The 22,500-nt window shown below is 35.1% G+C and overlaps 2 long non-coding RNA genes across 2 annotated transcripts in view; one reads left to right on the top strand and one right to left on the bottom strand.

The window, feature by feature from the left end:
• The first annotated feature begins 200 nt into the window (after positions 1–200).
• Positions 201–22,500, top strand: part of LOC118352583 (uncharacterized) — a 79,938-nt gene continuing 57,638 nt past the window's right edge. Inside the window, exon 1 of the long non-coding RNA XR_004809911.2 lies at positions 201–278. This is a non-coding gene — a long non-coding RNA (uncharacterized LOC118352583). The remainder of the gene's footprint in view (positions 279–22,500) is intronic.
• The window catches only part of LOC125753839 (uncharacterized), a 92,927-nt gene continuing 76,061 nt past the window's right edge, over positions 5,635–22,500 (bottom strand). The window contains exons 2-3 of the long non-coding RNA XR_007406496.1: positions 7,724–7,786; positions 5,635–7,154 (exon numbers count right to left, since the gene is read on the bottom strand). This is a non-coding gene — a long non-coding RNA (uncharacterized LOC125753839). The remainder of the gene's footprint in view (positions 7,155–7,723; positions 7,787–22,500) is intronic.

The raw sequence follows: 22,500 nt of genomic DNA, 5'->3' as shown, positions 1-22,500 counted from the left end.
ACAGTAAAAGGCTCTGGGCACTTTTCTTCTGTGGCTGTTGGGAAACAAGCTGAAGCAAGAGTCAAATCCACATACGTAGCTACTAGAGGCCAAGTGACCTTGTTTACCCTGAAAGACTTGAAATTTGACTAAATGATTTCCTAACTTCTTTCTCATGGGTTTGATGCAATAGAAAGATTTATTTCCTCTCAGAGACTCAAAGTAGATAGCAAGTGCCAGAACTTAGAGAACTCAGTCTCCAAATTGTATGAGCCAGATTCTTCTATGCCTTCTTGAGAGTAAGTAATCATATCATATATGTAACAGAAATAATATTATTAGGGTTCTATTAAAATATACTCTCATAAAGGAAAACATGGTTTATAGAGTGCTTGAACGTGAAGAAAGTTGATATAAACCATTTATTTTGTCTAATATAAATGTGCTCTTGAATGCACATCAGTAACCACAGTAAAGGAAATTTTATACCATAATTAATTTTTATCTTTCTCTCTCAAAATGTATTTGCCTTTGATGAGTAAACGCTTCTGTTTTCAACATCAAATTTTAATACCTTGAAGTATATGTTTGCCTATACTATATGTATGTATATATATATATATAGAGAGAGAGAGAAAGAGCTGAGTCCAGAAATATGAAAAAATGCAAAATTATTTTCTGAACAATCATAGTTTCATAAACGCTACTTTATTCCTTTAATAAAAATGTTTTGTAAGTAATGATCATCTACTTATTTGTAGTGTACATAAATCTGAATGTTAAATTATTTGATTCAGTAAAAGTAAGGTATTGAATTGTCATGAATTTTTTTAAAGATTTTATATTTTTTATTTAGAGAGAGAGTGAGAGAGAGAAAGACCATGATCAGTTGGGAGGGATTGAGGGAGAGAAGGAGCAGACTCCTTACTGAGCAGGGAGCCTGATATGGGACTCAGACCCAGGACCCTGAGATCATGGCCTGATCTGAAGGTAGACACTTAACTCCCTAAACCACCCAGGGGCCAAACTGTCATGGAATTTTAGGTTTAGCCAAATCTTGGAGATCCAATTCTAGCCATTCAAAAAGCAAACCTCAAACAGAGTAAACCATAGCATTTTTCATCATGGGTCTACTTTGTATCTTCTGATGTCTTTTATTTATTTATTTATTTATTTATTTATTTATTTATTTATTTATTTATTTATGAGAGAGAGTATGTGAGCAGGGGAAGGGGCAGAAGGAGGAGGAAAGAAAGGAAATCTCCAGCAGACTCTCCACTGAGCATGGGGTTTGAGGTCATGACCTGAACGAAATTAGGAGTCGGAGCTTAACCAACTGAGCCACCCAGACACCCCAAAGCTCTTGATGTCTTTAAGTAAGTTCTTGAAATAACTGCTTGCTTAAATGAGAAACTGAATGTGTCCTTATTCACAGATAAGTGCATAGATTCTCCTCTGTCTTACTTGAGTAAATATGACATTTGACAGTAATCCTCATCCAAATAACACCACCACAAGATTATGACTATATATTGATATTAATCATTAATAGTGGAGAAAGACAGTAACAAATTTTTATTAAAGTTGAAGTCACATTTCACAGATCTTTCTCTCTTTTCAAAGCAAGTCAGGAAAACTCTAATCCTGAGATTAAGTGATAGTTCATCAGAGAAAGGTATCTCCTGTCTCTGGGTTGAAGTTTGAAAGCTTGTTGAGAAAAAGGACCTTTACTTTCTACATAGGGCAAGATATAAATCAGATGCTGAATAGTAAATGAATAAGTTGAATGAAGAACTCATGATCTAGAAACTGTAATCTTGGGTTGTCTTTGTATTTTTATGGGAATGTGACAGTAGACTGAGGTTGTTGTCACTAGCCACTGTCTTTTTCTGCCTTTTGTTTATTTGTTTTTTTATTGTCCAGTGCTTTAACACATTTGGAAGTTAAAGGCTGTGTTCTAACATGTGCAGTCAGGGCCAAGGATTGATTATTGAATAAATAATTTGATTGTAGATGTGGTACATTCTGGCATAAAGAGCACATTGAGACTCTTTAGGATAATATAGCCTACAGACTACATCTGCACAGCCTATGCAATGTATGAATACAGAACAGGGAAGATTTCCCAGATGTCTTAGGGAGTAATTCTGCCAAACTCTAAAACCGGCTACATGGGTCATTTTACAATTACACAACTCAAAATGAAAATAAATTCACAAGATACAAAACAATGACCTTCCTTTCTCCTTGTTTCTTCCTTTCTCCTTATTTTCTATTGAGAAGAAAGTTGGGCAGTTACATATATATATATACTTTGCCTTTTATTATTCTTGTGACAACCTTAGTATATTAGTAGACAAGTCTCTCTCAGTGACAAAGTATGGAAACCGGAATAAATACAATTTGGGAGAGGTGGGAGATGATGACATCTTTTATAAGAAATAATAGGAAATTCAAGATATAAGGTGACTCAAGACTCTATGAACTCAAATAATATCATCAGATCTTTCTCTTCCTCTCTTTCAGCTTCCATTCCTCATTCCCTCCTGAAGTTTCTTAAGTCTGTTTTTGCCTGGGTGTTTCCTTCATTCTTTACCACAATATGTGGGCTTCCCCAGGCAGTTTGAACAAAGTAAGTGGAGCCACAGAAAACAGGATAATAGAACCACCAAATTTATCAGTCCTAAGGGAAAGAAAATATCTCTTTCCCAACACCCGACTGAAAGTTCCACAGGTGTCTGAGAGAATTCTATGCTTCATAGGTTTATTTTTGGGCCAGTCATTGTGGAAAGGAGAATGCAGAATATTTAAATGCACAAACCATCTTCCATTACCAAGGAGTTAAATTTGCAGTGAGGAAGGACAGTTTCCACAAATCAAGTTGTAGGCTGTTGCCAAAACAGAGTGGGAAGATAAAAACAGGAATCTATAACTACATTCCTCCCATTAGTTGCCCACTCTTTTTCCATTCACATAATTCCACAAAGGTTCTTTTCTTATATTAAAAAAATACAAAAAGAAAGCCAACCCAGTCTTCTCTCCAATGAGAAAAAAGCCATATTCCATTATAGCTTCCAGAAGCATATCCAGGATATTTGGAAGATAGTTTCCTTTCCTTGAGACCCAGATGGTCTTGCTATAACCAATTATAAAAATATCAATTTATCTACCCCTGATATCTGCAGCAATTAGTGGTAACAAACCCCACAGAATATCCTTAATAAAATCCCTTCTGTGCAACTGGACAGAGATGGTGTAAGGAAATATGGCACTGAAGCCAGTCCTGTGGTCTCTTTTTGTTGCAGCCATAGTTTTGCCTCCTATTGGACCTTATCCGTTGTCCTCTACATTTACCTGTGAGAGGAATGTTGAAAAAGACTCTTCTGCTGAGGTCTGCCCAGTCTTAGTATTCTGTTGCTTTTTAGGGTAGATTCTGAAGCCTAGTTACTGACTTAGGAATTAGAGAGTGAAAGCCTTCTAATTGCCTGAGTGGAAATTCTCTATGACTTTCTTTCCTAATCCAAAGTGAGATGAAGGGACATGAGTCATTCATGAATGACAAAGGTCCACTCAATTCTTCATATTTTCTCCCCACTGCATTTTGAGATGCAATCTTCATTGCCCTGGATCCTTGCGTAATTGCTATGAACCCAGCTTTCTGCTGACTCATGTTCAACATGTAAGATCATCAAGAAATGAATCTTTACTTAATAAGCTCCTGATCCTTGGGAGATTGTTTCTTTTTATGGCATAACCTAGGCTATTGTAACTGATATGAAGTGTGTTAATATAAAAAAAGAGGGTGATCACGTTAAGAGGACAAAATTAAACCTGTCCATAAAAAAAGTAATTCATGAATTCAACTTTACTGAAATTTAAAGACTTCTGTTCTCTGATAGACACTATTAGGAGAAAGAAAAGACAAATTACAGACCAGAAGAAATTTGTAATTCCTATATCTGATAAATAACTTGTATCTGAAATATAGAGAGAACTCTCAAAATTCAATGATAAGAAAACAACCCAATATAAAAATGGTTAAAGATGTAAGTAGATATATCATCAAAGAAGATACATAGACAGCAAGTGAACACATAAAAGAATGCTCAATATCTTAGCCAATAGGAAAATTGAAATTATAACAAAATGAGAACATCATATCTTTAATAGAATGGCTAAAATTAAAAAGAAAACTTGCCATGCCAAGCTTTGGTGAGGAGGTAGAGGAGTCTCACTTCTAGGTATATTTAACCAAGAAAAATAAAATCATATTTCCATAAAAAGACTCAAGTGTGAATGTTCATGGCAGCTCTATAAAAAATGTTCATGTTGGTCAACCAGTGAACAGACCTTAGAATATCCATACAACAGACTGTCACTTAGCAATTAAAAGAAAGAACAATTGATAACTGCAACAATATGGATTAATTTCAAAATACTTATTCTGACTAAAAGAAACCAGAGCAAACAAAAAAAAATCACATAATGTGTGATTCCATTTATGTAAAATTCTAGAAAGTGCCAATTATAACAGGATACAGAGCAATGGTTTCCTGGAGACAGGAAGGGTAGGAGCAGACAGGGACAAGCGAGAGATGCCAAAAAGTCATGAGTAAGCTTTTCAAAGTGATGAATATGTTCATTATCTTGAATTTGGTGATGATTTCAATGATATATTCATGCCAAAACTTATCAGTTTGTACACTTTAAACACATGCTGTTTATTATATGTCAATTATGCCTCAGTAAAGATGTTAAAAATTTCATCCAACTATACACTTTCTTAAAGGAGTGAACTTTACTGAATGTAAATTATACCTCAAGAAAAGTATGTCACCTGAACATGAAAGCAATTATATATAAGTAATGAAAGAGTAATTTAAAATAGTAAAAGAAAAAAAGTGTTTAGAGGTTACCTAATAAAGTTGCTACTTCTGGACCTGGCAAACCACTTCACTGTTAGTCACATTGGCTTTCTGGTATAAAACTTGGTTTACCTGTTCCTAAGGAGTAAACAATGGTCATTTCTTTTATAAAGTGTTTGGATTAAGAAAAATACCCACAAACCAACGCATACTTTATCCTATGTTAAAATAAAAGTACAGATCTCAAAAGTGACCAGAAACTAGAAAAATCAGTTTTGTATCAGTTTTGGATATGCTCATGTTTGCTTCACAAAAGAGGGAAACAAAAACCATTTTCTCTTCCATTTCCAAGCATATGCTTTTTAATTCAAAGTGAAATCAATAGTTCATCACTATTCTGAGGACTTATCTGACTGCCAAGCTGATTGGTAGTTTCAACATCCAAGCAATGTCTAGTGAATATATATAAAATAGCTTTGGGTTTTCTAACTAAAAGAAGAAAAAAAAAATAGAATGAGGAAGGATGGATCTTGTGAGGTATTTCCAAATTCACCACAGCTTTGTCATTCAGGTCACAATGCCAACCATAGCTCTTCAATCAAGTCTACTCGACTTAATGGAAATATGAATTAGACCAATTCCAGGAATCCAGATTTTTTCTGGGTGCCTTTGTGTTGGGGGAATTACCCGATTTGAACTGAATCAAATTTAAATTAGCCTTATGATAAAAAAAAGTTATGAATTTATTTCCATATTCCAAATAAAATCACGTTATTCTTCTTAATTAACAATAATAATTATATTTTACCAGGCTTCAGTGTGAGGGAAAAGAGAATGAGACCATTTGCCGTGTTAACAGTAGAGTGTATGGAAGGAATGCAGCTATAACATGGTCACAGGAAGAAAGGAAATTAGGTGAGCCGATAAAATATCCCTTATCCAGAGTTGACAAAAAGATTTTTATTTTTAACACAAGCTAGATGAAAATACTTATATTCTGATTTTTAAATATAGCAAATACAAGAGTATTGCCTTTATTATCTGTAATAGTCCCGCCATTATACAAATTATAAAATATATACATTTTTGTGTATGTCAGTTATATCTATTTTGTAAAGCACATTTAAATGATCAGAGGCTGAATACTCTGAACTACATCTGAATTACATCTTTAGCAGAATTCTCAAAATTACTGTTTTGGAGCCACTGAAGTTCATAAAAAAATCACAATGAGGCAACTGGAAAAACAGCATCAGAGAACATCTTATCTTGCACTTTAACCCCAATTAATCCTCTTCACTTTCTTTTACTGTCTATAATTATGAAACTATTTCCTGACTTCCTTTGACTCTACAATGGTTTCAGTTCATAGACATAATTGAATCTTTCCTTAACTCTAAAAGGTCAATGACAGAGGTTTGCCTTAATATATTTTCAAAAATATAGATCATGGCCAATTGGGAAAGTATTTTCTTTACAAATTACTCCTATGAAGGCAGTAGGAAAGGTTTGAAAACTTGCTTCTATTGTTTTTCTAACTCTATGGTATTTTTGTATGCATTAATTTTCCTAGAAGAGTGACTTTAGAATCATATTTTCAATTGTGTCTTCATTGTTGGATGGAGTTCCTAATCCCAATAATATCATAACTAGCTAGAGCTCTATAGAGATAAGACAGGGAATTTCCTTATCTCTGAAAAACTTGGAATGTACTACAAATTTAGTTCTTTTTGCATTCCCAATGACATAGAAAAGAATAGCACAAAGGAGAAAGAGACCCTTTGCATAACAACATCAAAAGTAGGCAAAGATTTCTAATTTTTTTTTAACTTATTTATGATGGTCACAGAGAGAGAGAGAGGCAGAGACATAGGCAGAGGGAGAAGCAGGCTCCATGCACCGGGAGCCTGATGTGGGATTCGATCCCAGGTCTCCAGGATCGCGCCCTGGGCCAAAGGCAGGCACCAAACCGCTGCGCCACCCAGGGATCCCAGTAGGCAAAGATTTCTGAATATCTTCTCATTTTCCTTCTGTTTCTTAAAACTAGAACCATACTTTAGCATAATGTTGTTAGATACTTATTGAATGATGTTTACAGGCCTGAAATAATCTGGAAAAAGTCTAGTGCTCTAGAACGTTCACCATTTATCATCAATATTTATGGTTCATAATTGCTGTTACTTATTTTCCTTCTTCTTTTTATTATTTTGATTCCATCTTTTTTGTTGAGCATACTAATAGCCAAATAATGCTCACTGAATCCACCACACAGGATTGATTCACTTTATTTTCTCAAGGTCTTGTATGGTGCTGAAAACAAACAAAAAAACATGTATTAATGAATGCTTGGACAACATATTTATAGTTTTCATTTTAGTAGGAATCTCATCTAACTAAATCTTAATGAAATCTTAAGCTGAGGAATCTGTTAAGGAATCATTAACTTCTCAAAGGCAATGTTTTATTTATAATTACATGCAAAATACGAACTCAAATTAAACTGTAAATGATCTTTAAGTTTACTAACTTTACTTCCCTAAAAGAAAAAGTTTCTACTCATAGAATAACCAAGTTGTTTCCAAATAAGTCAAAACTCCCCTTTGGAAATTGGACTTCCCCAAACACCTAGAATCACAGTGGAGTCAAAACAGGGTCTTAAGAACCTATAAGCTTTCTCTACAAAAATGACCAATGTCTTCACAAAAGGGACTTCAGGGGGGCACCCTCCCATAGGAATCTCTTCTGAGAAGAAGCCTAAGACCAGAAACCTCAACATTAGCATTTCACAGTACTCAAGCAAACAGGATTTTTGCTTAGGAGCTGAGGAATCTGTTAAGGAAACACTCCAGAGTATCAAAGGAGGAGGAGAAAACCCATACTTTGGCCGGCTTCTCAGCATCAGCTCTGCTTTTTCATTCTACTTTTTGGCTGCAAAATTCTTCCTACATGAGGGAGGAAAGGAAGAAAGTTACTTATAGAACATTCAGTGCTATGTCTGCTATGATCATAGGTGGCTTTCAGGACCTGTTCCTCATGGAGGAGAAAGAGTATAGTCAGAGAGCAGCTGCCCTATGAAAAGGAGCAGCACTTTTTTTGTCACAAACTTTGAAGAAACTTAGCCCAGGTATTGAGGCTGACAGGCTCAACACAGCTACATATTCTACATGCATCTGTACTTTGCTTAAATAGCGAGATGTTGCACAAAGCAATAATGTATTTTATGTATTTATTGCATAAAATGCTCTCTGTTTACTTCCATAAATCACCACTCACTGTGGCTATCCCAGAACTACCACTCACTTAGAACCATTAGATTAGAAGTAGCCATGGCCTTGGACAATTTTTCACAGCAGAACCAGAAAACAAGATACCACACTCCCCTTGATATTTAAGCATAAGGGCAAGATAGGAAATATTTGGAAGAACATATTTTGTCTCACCTCCACCTAACAGCATTCTCTAAGTGGAGGGAAAGGTTGGAAATGTAGAGAGAGTAAGATGCTGGTATGATCTAGGGATCTCTGTGCCCAGTCCTGACAGAGAGGCCATGGTATCATCTCTAGAAGTGTGTGCACATCTGAGAAGAGAATACTTTTGCTGGACTTTTTGTCTGAGACCATGGGGAGTAGGAGACTTGAAGAAGTTTCCATCCTGCTGGGGATGGCTGTATAGGGAGTCAAGGATAGCCTCATCAAGTTTTCTCCCATATCACCCTTGACATGATATGGGAAAACAATGTAATTTTTCCATGCTCTTGAAAATGTTATGAAAGTGAGGTGAAAAGATCTGTGGACTTTGAAGAGGTTTCTCAATGACTAGAGAGCTGCTGCAGTGTAGAACAAGCAGCCAGAGACCGGCGGGCATATGGACACCTAGTGGATGTCAACAAAGAGAGAGAACTTTGCCCAAGGACCAGATGGGACTGTCAACCTCAACAGATACCAACATAAATACAAAGGACTGCCGTGGAACAGACACCCTATCCACAGCTGCTGCCCCAAGAGTCTCTTAGAACGTACATACTTTGGACAAGAGGCGAAAAGGAGGGCAAATCCAGAACTGATTGATAGTAAAATCTAAAAATTACTGGTTTTGACTTTCTACCAGTAACATAAACCATGTTCTCTGGCACTTCTAGTTTAAAAATATGTATATATCTGGCACAAACACATTTTTTATTACATTGGTGAGTACATGGGAAATGAGTTAATTTCCAAGTACTCCTCCTCCACAAATTAAGATGTTTGTTAATACTTTTGGTGAAGAGATTATGAATCAAGAGAAATTGCTACAAAACCATTGCCAGAAGAGTAAGTTGGTAAGAACACTCAGGACAACAGTTGGCACCATTATATAAAGTTGGACATGTGTGCATCCTATGACTTAGTCCTCTTACAAGAATACATCCCTGGAGAGAGCTTTTTAGAAAATCCATGTAAACATTATTCTTAATAACTCTAAACTGGAAAAAAACAAAATGATGATCATTAAAGCTACACAATTTAGTATTTTTCACATAATAGAATGTTAATATAGCTCATTCTATTCAGTAAAAGGCTTACAACTAGAATATAATCTGTTAACTTCTTAATTCAAATATATAATATTTATGGAAAAGTGTGCAACACATAAATATTCACTCCAATGAATTGTAGCAAAATGAATTCCTGGCCACCCAAATTAAGGAAGAGAATACTGTCAGTACTACAGAATCTCCTTACCCACCCTTGCAAGCATTCCTCCCCAAACATACTATTTTGATAATACCATAGCATAGTTTTGTTAAGGTTTATTTTGATACAGAAGAATATAAACAAAGAACTCCCATATGCCATTAACCTAGATACACTGTCTAAATTTCTGAAAGAGTAATTGCTAGATCAAAGACAAATCCAAATACAGTTTTATCACATAAAGTCAAATTTCCTTCCTTAAGTGTTGCACCAAATTACATTCCTACCAGCAACTTCTGGGAGTCCCGTTATCCTAAGCCTTGTGGAATAGAGTATATTGCCTGCTGGTCTTGAATTTTCGGCACTGTGATAGTTGAGAAATGGATCTTAGTGTTGTTTAATTTGCACTAAACCTGAACTTGAACACCATCTTACATGTTTAAGGCCCTTTTTATATCATTTTTTATCATTATTTTCCATGATTTTTTTTCCTTTGGCCCATTTCTCTCTCAGGTTTCTGATCTTTTTTTCTCTTCAAGTTTTAAGAGTTCTTTTAGGACACCTGGGTGGCTCAGCAGTTGAACCCCTGCCTTCTGTCCAGGGCGTGATCCTGGAGTCCCAGAATCAAGTCCCACATTGGGCTCTCTGCATGAAGCCTGCTTCTCTCTCTGCCTATGTCTCTGTCTCTATCTCTGTCTCTGTCTCTGTCTCTGTCTCTCTCTCTCTCTGTGTGTCTCTCATGAATGAATAAATAAAATATTTTTTTACATAAGAGTTATTTTATATGAGTTTTAATATTTCTCTATCTCTTTTATATGTTGCACTTATTTACTTCCAGTGTGTCAGTTGTTTTTCAGCTTGGCTTATGGCAGTGTTTTTGCCATGCAGAAGCATTTATTTTTCAATGTAGTTCAATTTAACAAACTTTTTACTAATATCGATTTTGAACCCTTGTTAACCTTTTCCACACCTATCTTTACCCCAGCGCCTCTTATAAAATTTCAGCCTTTTTATTCTGGCTTATATCACTTTTTGATCTGGAGTTTATTCTTATATATGGCGTGAGGTTTATCTATCTGATTTTTTTTTTATTTTACAAATGGCCATATAGTTATCCAAGTATCACGTATTTAAATGCTCATTTTTACCCTAGTGATTTGCAATGCTAGTTTTAATATGTACTCAATTTCCATATTCTAGGCTATCTTATTTCATTAGACTATGTCTCTTTCCTTATATGAATACCAAACATTTTTAAGCATAAATACCTTATAGTCTACTTCCATATCTGGCAGGACTGTTCCCTCTCATTTATTTTAATTTTCAGAGATTCCTAGCTATTCCTGCATACTTACTTTTATGTGTGGGTTTTATTTTTTTTAAGATTTTATTTATTTGGGCAGCCAGGGTGGCTCAGCAGTTGAGTGTCTGCCTTTGGCTCAGGGTGTGATCCTGGAGTCCAGGGATAGAGTCCCACATCAGGCTCCCTGCATGGAGCCTGCTTCTGCCTCTGACTGTGTCTCTGCCTCTCTCTCTCTCTCTCTCTCTCTCTGTGTGTGTGTGTGTGTGTGTGTCTCATGAATAAATAAACAAAATATTAAAATTTTAATAATTTTTATTTCTTTAATAAATAAACAAAATCTTAAAATCCCCATGCAGGGAGCCCGATGTGGGACTCTATCCCTGAACTCCAGGATCACGCCCTGAGCCAAAGGCAGAGGCTCAACCACTGAGCCACCCAGGTGTCCCTATGTGTGGTTTTTAGTATCAGCTTCTCTAACTGTACTAAAAAAAAGTGGACAAATGTCTTTAAGGTGATATTTTTTTCTAATTATTGCTTTAAAAAATATCCAGTTCGTGGTTGCCAGAGTGGAGGGAGGGAGAAAGATAGCTGGCCACAAAAGGACAGCACAAGGGATCCTTGTGATGGGACTGTTCAATATCCTATTTGTATAACTTGTAGACACACTAATCTACACATGTGACAAATCAGTTTGATTACTTTATTATTTTCCAGACATGTAATATTCGTTTCTATTCTTCCACTCTTAACACAACTTTTTAGTTCTACGATTAAGTATATTAAGTGCATCAGTTCTTTCGCCAGTTCCCTAGCAGTCTGTCTGTTAGGTGAAGTACCTCCTCTACTAGGTATTTAGTAAGGGCTCACAGGTAAAATACCCCTTCAGTTCATGCATGTTCAAGATTGTTTTTCTGTATCTTCGATGCTTGAAACATATCCTGGTTAGATGTAGAGTCTGATTTCCTTTATTTCATTTCTGGAAATTGCCTCATTTTATGTCTGGCATCTTCTACTTAACCTTTTATTTCTGAGTTTTATCTATACTACCACAGGTAATAATTCACTTCATTGAAAGGTATTATTGCATTTTGTGAATGTATCATGTATCATTTCATTCATGGACACCTGATTTGTTTCCAGCTTTGAACTATTATGAATAATGCAGCCTTGTACAATTTTATACATATCTCTTAGTGCCTGTGTTTACACATTTTTTTGGTGTATGACTTCTTTATACAACTTTGCAACTTCTTTGTGATAAAGTATATATATATATATATATATATATATGTATATTCAATTTTAGGAACTGAAAAACTCTTTTTCAACGTATTTGCACACATTGATAGTGGATAACAGCAGTGCACAAGAATTCTCTTTGTTTATATACTTACCAACACCTGTTTTCAGCTTTCTTGTGGGTAGTCAGAGGTCTCTCATGCAGCTTTAATATACATTTTCCTGATTCCTAATGAGAACAAACACTTTTCATACATTTATTGGTCATTCCAATTTCTCTTTGGTGAAAGGTCTGTTAAAATTGCATGCTCATTTTTTTATTAGGTTGATGGTCTTCTTAATTTTGTTTATTTACTTGTAAAAAAGTTTTTATATATTCTACAAAGCAAACTTTTTGTGAGTAATGAACATTTTAAACAGTTCCTCTCATTCTGTGGCTAGTCTTTTCACAATGTTACTGGTGAATAAGATGAACACTAATTCATAATTTCAATTTCAATGTGTTTTATCATTTTTGCACATTAGGACTTTCTTTCTTTCTTTCTTTCTTTCTTTCTTTCTTTCTTTCTTTCTTTCTTTTTTTTTTTTTTTTTTGCTTGCTCCTTAGGGATCCTATTTGATATAATGGATTTTTTAAGTATGTGATAAAATATACATAAAATTCATTAGGGCTTCTTTTCAGAGTATCTGTTCCTACTAAAATGTAAAGGTGTTCTTTTTTTTGACAGATCCTGCCACAGGTTTATTTGTACAAATAGCACAGGAGGACACCAGACCCATGCAGACAGAGGGCCAGGGGTCATACCTGTCTTCTGTCCTCACATTGGCAGGCAGAAACCTCTACACTGGAGCCTTTGTGGAGGCCTGGCACCTTTGGGACCTGCGCTGCAGGAGTAGGAGCAGGAGCAGGAGCAGGAGCCAGGGTTGCAACTGCAGCCTGGGCCTTGGTTTGAGCCTTGGCCTTGGCCTTTGGCCAGCAGAGCCTGAGACCTTTGGCAATGTGGGCACGAGCATGTTTCCTGAGCTTGGGGTGAGCGATGTAGGCAAGTCGATTGAGCTTGCGGCTGCCTCCCTTTGGGATCTTGGGCCTAACCTCCTTGGGATTGACAAAGGCCTTGATAGCCTCAGCACCTGGAGTCATGGCCTTGGCGTTGTTGGCCTGCTTCTTCTTCAGGCCCTTTTTGTTGTGCTTCTTGGCAAAGCACAAGTTCCTCAGGAACTTGGGGTCTACCCCCTTAAGAAATTCCTATCTTTGTGACCAGGATTTCTTGTGACTGTATGTACGTGGTGTGGTTCTTGGACTTGGCCATGTCTGCACCAAAGCCCATGGCTCTGCAAGCACCTCAGACAGGAAGAGAAAAAGAGAGGAGTGTTCTATTATTATACTCTAGAAGCTTTATTGTTTTGCCTTTAACATTTGATCTACTTGGAAATGATTTTTTTTATTATGGTTGAATGGTCAAAATTTATTTACCTTTCATGGATATTTGAATATTCTAGAATGATGTGTTAAAAAATTACTCATTTCTCAATGCTCTGCAGACAACCATTGACTAAAACAAGTGGCCACAAATGTGCGAGTCTCATTGTGTAATCTCTTTCCATTTTTTAATTTTTCCACCATTACCATACAGAACAGAGAGAAAAAATTCTATTATTTACAAAATGCAAAGCGATAAGTAGTACTCAAATTCCTACACGTATTTATTGAAACATGTACTACCTTATTTAATACATGCATAATGAAAGAATGAGTCCTGAGTAATCTGCCACCATGATCATTTATTCAAAAAATACTTTTTAAACCAAATCTTCAATACTGAAACAAACTCAGCTTACTCAACAGGTATTATCTTTTTTACATATACATGGATTCAATTTGTTCATATATTGTTTAGGAATTTTTTCCTCTGATTTTGGTAAAATTTGCCTATAATTATCCTTCTTCTAGTGTCATTGTCAGGTTTTGATGTCACAGTTAAGTTGGCCTCATTAGATGATTAAAAAGTGTTATTTTTCAAATTTATGCTCTGGAAATTGATGCCATATCTTTTTTGATGGCTTTCTTTTTTATATTTTAATTTCAGTATAATTAACATGCAGTGTTATATTAGTATCAGGTGCACAATACAGTGATTCAACAATTCTATACATTACTCAGTGCTCATCAAGATAAATGTAATCTTAATCCCCTTCACCTGTTTCATTCATCCCCCAACCCACCTTCCCTCTGGTATAGCCATGTTTGTTTTCTATTCTTAAGAGTCTGGGGTTTTTTTTTTTTTTTTTTGGTTTCTCCTTGTTTCTTTATTTTGTTTCTTAAATTTCACATAAGAGTGAAATCATATAGTATTTGTCTAGTATTTGTCTTTCTCTGACAGACTTGTTTCATTTAGCATTATACCCTCCAGATCCATCTGGTTGTTGCAAATAGCAAGATTTCATTCTTTTTTATGGCTGAGTAATATCATTATATATCATTATATATATACGCACATCTCTTCTTTATCCATTTATCTAGTGATGGACACTTGGGTCGCTTCCATAATTTGGTTATTGTAAATGAATCTACAATAAATATAGGGGTACATATATCCTTTTGAATTAGTATATACTTTGAGTAAATACCCAGTAGTGGAATTACTAGAACATTCAGGAATTCCTTTCTAATTTTTCAAGGAACCTCCATACTGTTTTCCACAGTGGCTGCACCAGTATACATTGTCACCAACAACACACAAGTGTTCCTTTTTGTCCACATACTCACCAACACTTGCTATTTCTACTGTTTTTTTATTTTAGCCATTCTGACAGGTATGAGGTGATATCTCATTGTGGTTTTGTTTTGTATTTCCCTGATGATGGGTGATGTTGAGCATCTTTCCATGTATCTATTGACCATCTGTATGTATTTGGAGAAATGTCTGGTCATGTCTTCTGTCCATTTTTTTAATTGGATTATTTGGTTTTTGGATGTGGGGTTGTTTAAGTAGTCTTGTTGATCCACTCTTTTCCTATCCAGAGCTTTTTATTTTGATGTTGCCCCAATAATTTATCTTTTGCTTTTGTTACCCTTGGCTCATCAGACATATCTAGAAAAATGATGCTATAGCCAAAAGAAATTCAAAGAAATTACTATCTGTTCTCTCTTCTATGACTTTTATAGATTCAGGTCTCATATTTAGGTATTTAATCCACTTTGAGCTTATTTTTGTATGTGATAATATACATGGTCCATTTTCATTCTTTTGCACGTAGTTGTCCAGTTTTCCCAGCACCATTTGTTGAAGAGACTATCTTTCTCCTATTGCATGTTCTTGCCTCCTTTGTCAAAGATTAATTGACCATATGATTGTAGGTTTATTTCTGAACGTTCAATTCTGTTCCATTTATCCATGTACCTATTTTTATGCCAGTATCATTCTGTTTTTATTACTACAGCTTTGTCGTATATCTTGAAATCTGAGATTATGATACCTCCTGTTTTGTTCTTTTTCAAATCACTGTGGCTATTCAGAGTCTTTTGGGGTTCCATACAAATATTAGGCTTATTTATTCCAGTTCTGTGAAAAATGCCTTTGGTAGTTTGAAAGAGATTGCATTAAATCTGAGAATTGTTTTGGGTAGTATGGGCATTGTAACATTTGTTCTTTCTATCCATGAACATGGATATCTTTCCATTTGTTTGTGTCATCTTTGATTCCTTTCAGCAATGTTTTACAGTTTTTGGAATATAAGTCTTTTATCTCCTTGGATAAATTTATTTCTAGATATTTTATTATTTTGTGTAATTGTAAATGGGATTGCTTTTTTAATTTTTATTTCTGCTTCTTCATTATTAGTGTATAGAATTGCAACGTATTTCTGTATATTGACTTTGTATCCTGTGACCTTATTGAATGTATTTATCAGTTCTAGTAGATTTTGGTGAAGTCTTTAGATTTTTCTTTATATAGTATCATGTCATCTTCTAATAGTGAAAGTTTTACTTCTTCATAACAGATTTGGATGCTTTTTCTTTTTCTTGTCTGACTGCTGTGGCTAGGACTTCCAGTGCTGTATTGAATAAAAGCAGTGAGAGTGGATTTTTTTTTTTCTAATTTTAGGGGAAAAGCTCTCAGTTTTTCACCATTAAGTATGATACTAGTTGTGGGTTTCTCATATATGGCCTTTATTATGTTAAGGTATATTCCCTCTAAACCTATTTTGTTGAGAATTTTTATCATGAATGGATGTTATACTTTGTTAAATGTTTTTTCTGCATCTGCTGAATGATCACTTAGTTTTTGTCCTTTCTCTTGTTGATGTGATGTATCATATTGATTGATTTGTGACTATTGCATCCCTGAAATAAATCACACTTGATCTTGGAGAATGAAATTTTTTTTTTTGAGAATGAAATTTTTAACATATTGTTGGATTCAGTTTGCTAATATTTTTTTTGAGGATTTTTACATCTATGTTCATCAGAGATACTGGCCCATAGTCCTTTTTTGTGGTGTCTTTATCTGGTTTTGGTATGAGAGTAATACATGCCTCATAGAATTAATTAGGGAACTTCTCTTCCTCTTTTATTTTTTGGGAAAGTTTAAGAAGACTAAATGTTAATTCTCCTTTAAATGTTTGGTAGAATTCACCTGTGAGCTGTGTGGTCTGGGAGTTTTTTGATTACAGATTCAATTTCATTGGTGGTTATTGGTCTACTCAAATTTTCTATTTTTTCTATTTTCTCCTCTGGGAGATTATATTTTTCTAGGAATATATCCATTTTGTCTAGGTTCTCCAATTGCTGGCATATAAGTTTTTCATAAAATTTGCTTATAATCCTTTGTATTTCTGTGGTCTATTGTTAGTTCTCCTCTTTCATTTCTAATTTTGTTTATATGGGTCCTCTCTTTTTTATTTTTACTTTTTGATGAGTCTGCCTAAAGGTTTATCAATTTTCTTGATCTTTTCAAAGAACCAACTCCTCGTTTCATCGATCTATTCTAACGTTTTTGTTTTTGTTTTTGTTTCTATTTCCTTTATTTCTGCACTAACATTTATTATTTACTTCCTTCTACTGGTTTGGGACTTTTTGTCCTTCTTTTTCTTCTTTAACTATAAGGTTAGGTTGTTTATTTGAGGGTTTTGGGAGGTTTGGGGAGGTTTTATTGTTTTGGTTTGTTTTTTTTTTTTTTGCTTCCTGAAGTAGGCCTGTATTGTTATAAACTTACTTCTTAGAACAGCTTTTGTAATATCTCAAAGATTTTTGGACCATTGTGTTTCTATTTTCATTTGTCTCCATGTATTTTTTGTTTTCCTCTTTGATTTCTTGGTTGGCTCATTCATCATATAGTAGCATGTTGTTTATTCTCCATGTATTTTTGTCTTTTCTGACTTTTTATTGTGATTGGTTTCTAGTTTCATAGTGTTGTGGTCAGGAAGATGCATTGTATGACTTCAGTATTTTAATTTGTGGTGACTTGTTTTGTGGCCTAACATGTGATTTATTCTGGAGAATGTTCCATGTGCACTTGAAAAGAATGTTATTCCTCTGTTTTAGGATGGAATGTTTTAACTATATCTATCAGAACCATGTGGTCCAAGTGTCATTCAAAGCCATTGTTTCCTGGTTGATTTTCTGTTTAAATGATCTATCCATTCATGCAAGTAGATGTTAAAACCTGCTGCTATTATTGTGTTACTATCAATGATTTCTTTTGTGTTTGTTATTACTGCTTTATATATTTGAGTGCTCTGAGTTGGGTACATAAATATTTACAATTGTTATAATTTCTTGTTGGACTGTTCCTGTTACGAATATGTAGTATCCTTCTTTATCTCCTGTTTTAAAGTCTATGTTGTCTAAGTTTTATTATCCCAGCTTTCTTTTCACTACCATTTACATGATAAATCCATCTCCATCCCTTCACTTTCAATCTGCATGTGTCTTTAGCTCTGAAATGTGACTCTTGTAGACAGCATATAGATGGCTATTTCATCACCCTATGTTTCTTGATTGGATCATTAAGTTCATTTATAAAGTAATTATTGAGATGTGTGTATTTATTACCATTTGGTACTTGTTTTATGGTTATTTTTCTAGTTCTTCTCTGTTCCTTTATTTTCTTGCACTCTTCTCTCATGGTTTGCTGGCTTCTTTTGGTGATACACTTGGATTCTTTTCTCTATATTTTTTGCATATCAATTACTGGTTTAAGATTTGTGGTTACCATTGGGTTTATATATAACATCTTCTGTATGTAGCAGTCTATATTAAGTTGATTCACTTCCCTGTATCCTATTCAGCTTGTTTCCTGTTACTGTGTCCTCCAGGTCACAGGATCCACTCTTCTTTTTCCTCTAGTCTATTATTTATTCTCTCTAGTGTATTTTCAACTCCAGTTATTGAGTTCTTCATCTCTGATTGATTCTTTTTTATGTTTTCTATCTCATTGATACAGATATCAAAGGGTCTCACCGATGTCCTCCACTCATTTCTCAAATCCAATAAGTATCTTTATGGCCATTACTTTAAATCCTCTATCAGGCATATTACTTATCTCCATTTCATTTAGCTCTCTTGCAGTAATTTTGACCTGTTTTATTTTTATCTGGGATATATTCCTCTGTCTCTTAATTTTGCCTAACTCTCTGTGTTTGCTTCTATGTATTAGGAAATCAGCTACATTTCCTGCTCTTGAAAGTAGTGGGCTTATGAAGAAAAGGACCTGTGGTGCCTTGCAAAGCAGTGTTCCCATTTACCAGAACCTAGTGCTTCAGAGGTGTTTCCTGTGGGTCCGTGCATCCTATTCTTGTAACTGAGTCATGTTTAACTTCAGTCCAGTCATCTGCAATGGCTCTCTCTGCCTGTTGTGGGCAGACCTTGGTCTCTGTATTTTTAGTGGACCAGTCCTGGTCTATCTTGGGCTTCAGTTGTGTCAGACCAAGCATTTGCAAGAGCTCCAGTATAACTGAAATGCAAATGCTCTCCCTATGTTACCCCTTGAGATTTTTTTTCTTAAAGATTTTATTTATTCATGAGAGACACAGAGAGACAGAGACATAGAGAGAGAAGCAAGCTCCTCACAGGGAGCCTGATGCAGGACTCCATCCCTGGACTGGAATCCCTCTCTGAGCCAAAGGCAGACTCTCAACTGCTGAGCCACCAAGGTGTCCCCTCTTGAGAAGTTTCTGTTGGTGACTAAAGCCCGAAGTCACATCAGATGTCTATCCCCAGCCCTACTGCTGAGGTCACAGTCAAAATGGTGTTTGTGGTTTTCTTCCCCCTCACTGGGGCAGGAGTCAATTTGGGATGGTGTTATTAGGGCTGCTTATATATTGGCAGGCTTGTGATACTGCTTTGGATGGACTCTTGCTGTGGATGTGTTGGAGGGTGTGAGTCTCCAGGAGAGCTCAGGGGTGAGACATGCCGTGTTAGCAAAGATAGCTCTGGTCTGCTGGAGGAGAAGACCTGAAGGCACTTTTGAAGTATTCTTTGCAGAACTGGCTGGAGAGGTAGGTCTGCAGAAGAGTGTGGGGTGCAGGGAGGTGCTATTAGCAAGCTAGGTAGAGTGTTTTTGGGCTGCTCTGGTTCCCACAGGTGTCCTTGTATCTAGGCTGGGGGCATGCAAAAGGGAAATAGCACCTTGCAACACTTGTTCTTGGAGAAGTCTCCCAAAGATTCCTAGTCCTCCAGCACAATTTCTGAGATTAGTAAACAAACCTCCCTCTTGTTTACCCCAGGTATTTTTCAAACTGTTGTTTCTATGATGTATTTCAGCAGTGCTAGTTATTATGCTGTCTCTTTAAGGGCATGAACTCAGTTTCCCTTACCCTAGTTTTTAAAGTTTTAGATGTTAAACCCCACTGATTTTACTAAATCAAGAAGGTAAGCATCTCTGGTTTTCAGAGCCAGATGTTATGGCGATTCATCTTCCCGTGGGGTCATTTTCTGGATTAGTCACACTGATGTGGGTGTTATCTTAATGTATTTCTAAGATGAGGCAAGCCTAAGGCCCTCCTACCCTGTCATCTTTTCTGGAAGTCTTGATGTCATATCCTTTTAACTATTTGGGATAACTCACTGATGAAGTAATTTTGACTATTTTTTAAAGATGTTTGAGTCTTAGAGTATAACCAAAAAATAGTAAATATTAGAAAACTGCATATAATATGTGACTTATATAAAGCTCAATAAGCACAGAGAATCAATACATAATTTAGGAATATATAATATTTTATAAAACAATAGCTGTATCTTAAAAGGAGAATATTAAAAATATCAAGACTGTGGTTACCTTGGAGTTACTGCCAAGAGAAGGAAAGGGGTACCCAGAAAGATGCAATATTCAGGACATTAAATTATTTAAACATTCCTTTAATTATTAGTTTTATAATGTACATACATGTTTTACATATTTTTGTACATACATATTTTACATATTAAATTATAAATATTTAAAAGTAAGTAAATATTACTAGAGAATATTTGCCTCATCTTAAATGATTGAATTTTTTAAAAATTAAATTTGCTGATATTTTCAATAATTTATTAGGTTAAATTAAGGTTTTTAGCCATTGAGTGGAATCAAATCTCAAGATGCACATTCTACTCAGATAGGAAAATAAAGCACGTTACACTTTTACACCCTAGAATTTTTTTTTTAAAGATTTTATTTATTTATTCACAAGAAACCCAGAGAGAGAGAGGCAGAGACATAGGCAGAGAGAGAAACAGGCTCCCTGTGGAGAGCCTGATGCGGGGACTCAGTCCCAAGACCCCGGGATCACACTCTGAGTTTAAGACAGATGGTCAACAAGGAGCCACCCAGGGGTCCCACACACTAGAATTTTTTTGTCTGGGATTTTCCTATTTGCTATCATTGCTTAATAGATGTTTAGTAAATATTGATTTAATAAATAAGGTAGTTGATTAAGTCATGACATGCCAGCATATTAGGTGAAAATGTGGACCCAAATAATGATTAAATATCCCCTAAAATGCAGGAGGGAGGATTTTAATTAACAAAGGAGAAAGGTAAAAACTTTTGCTAGAGAGACGGAAATTAATCTTATACAACTGTGTGAAACTTTAAAATGTCCTTGCAAAGAGCAATATAAGGTCTTTGAAATATCTAGGGAGAAGAGCTCATTTGACAGTGAGGAAATTAGAATAATTCTAGGCATAGAATGTTGCCCAGTGACTTATTAAGCATTTTCCTCTTGATTTAAAAGATCAGCCAAATGCTAAAGTGCCTGATGGAACTTGGCCCAGCTTCCTAAAATTGCTAACGATTGATAGCCACCGTTTAAAAAAAATACAGATTGTAGCAGCATTAGAATAAAAACTGAAAAATTATTTCCTCACTCACAAAATCGAGACAAATGGCAAACATTTTCAGACAAATCATTTGCCTAGGTATTTCTGAAGTTAAATGATAAATTTTTAACCTATGAGGAAAGGAAAGTAATGGTATAAATGAGCAAAATATACAAGACCATGGGTAATCTACCAGCAAAGAATCCATTGCAATAAGCAACTGGTTGTGGGAATCATAAAAAGATGGTGTGTGTGAAGTGCTATATCCATAGCTATAAGTCCTTTGAAGAAATCACTAAAGCTCTAACTAAAATAAATAGCTTTCAGGGTTTCATCCCTTCACTTTAGGAGTCAAAAATAATTTAAATTGCAGAACAAAAGCTCATGCTATATCTAGGGGATTAAGGTTGTCCTGTCTACTACCAACTCCTCTACTTACTACAGTGAGTATCTTTGATAAAATCTAATTCCTTTGTCAATTGCAATTATCTGTAAAATAGAACAATTCGGCTCTAACTTTTTCAGAGTTGTTGTAAAGATCAAATGAAATATATTATACATATAAACATATACATTTTATATTTATATATGTGTATATGTATGTCTGCATATGTATGTACACATATATGTATGTATATATGTATATACACCTATACAACCATGTGAAAGGACCATACGTGATATATTAAAAATTATTCATCAAAATTTCTCCTTTTTAAAAGATTTTATGTATGTATGTATGTATGCATTTATTTGAGAGAAAGCAAGTGAACAGAGAAGCAGAGGGAGAGAGAGAGAAAAAAAAAAATCTCAAGTAAACTCCACACTGAGCATAGAGCTCGACCCGGGGCTCAATCTCATGACCTGAGATCATGACATGAGCCAAACCAAGAGTCAGATACACAACAGGCAAAGCCAATCAGGTGCCCCATTCATGAAAATTTCTGATAAGCTGTTAGGTAAGATTTTATTGACATTTTATTTTGTCATTAATTTTATTGACACAAAATACACATTTTATTTGCTTAAAGATAAGTTTTAAAGTCAAACAGATAAGCTTAAATCTGTCTCCCTCAGATATGTGAGTAGGTTAGTTACTAATATCTTTAGTCTCAATTTTCTGTCTATAAAATGGAG

The sequence above is a fragment of the Canis lupus genome, chromosome 27 (genome assembly GCF_003254725.2).
Source record: "Canis lupus dingo isolate Sandy chromosome 27, ASM325472v2, whole genome shotgun sequence".
NCBI lineage: Eukaryota > Metazoa > Chordata > Mammalia > Carnivora > Canidae > Canis > Canis lupus.
This window is presented reverse-complemented; position numbering and strand designations above follow the sequence as displayed.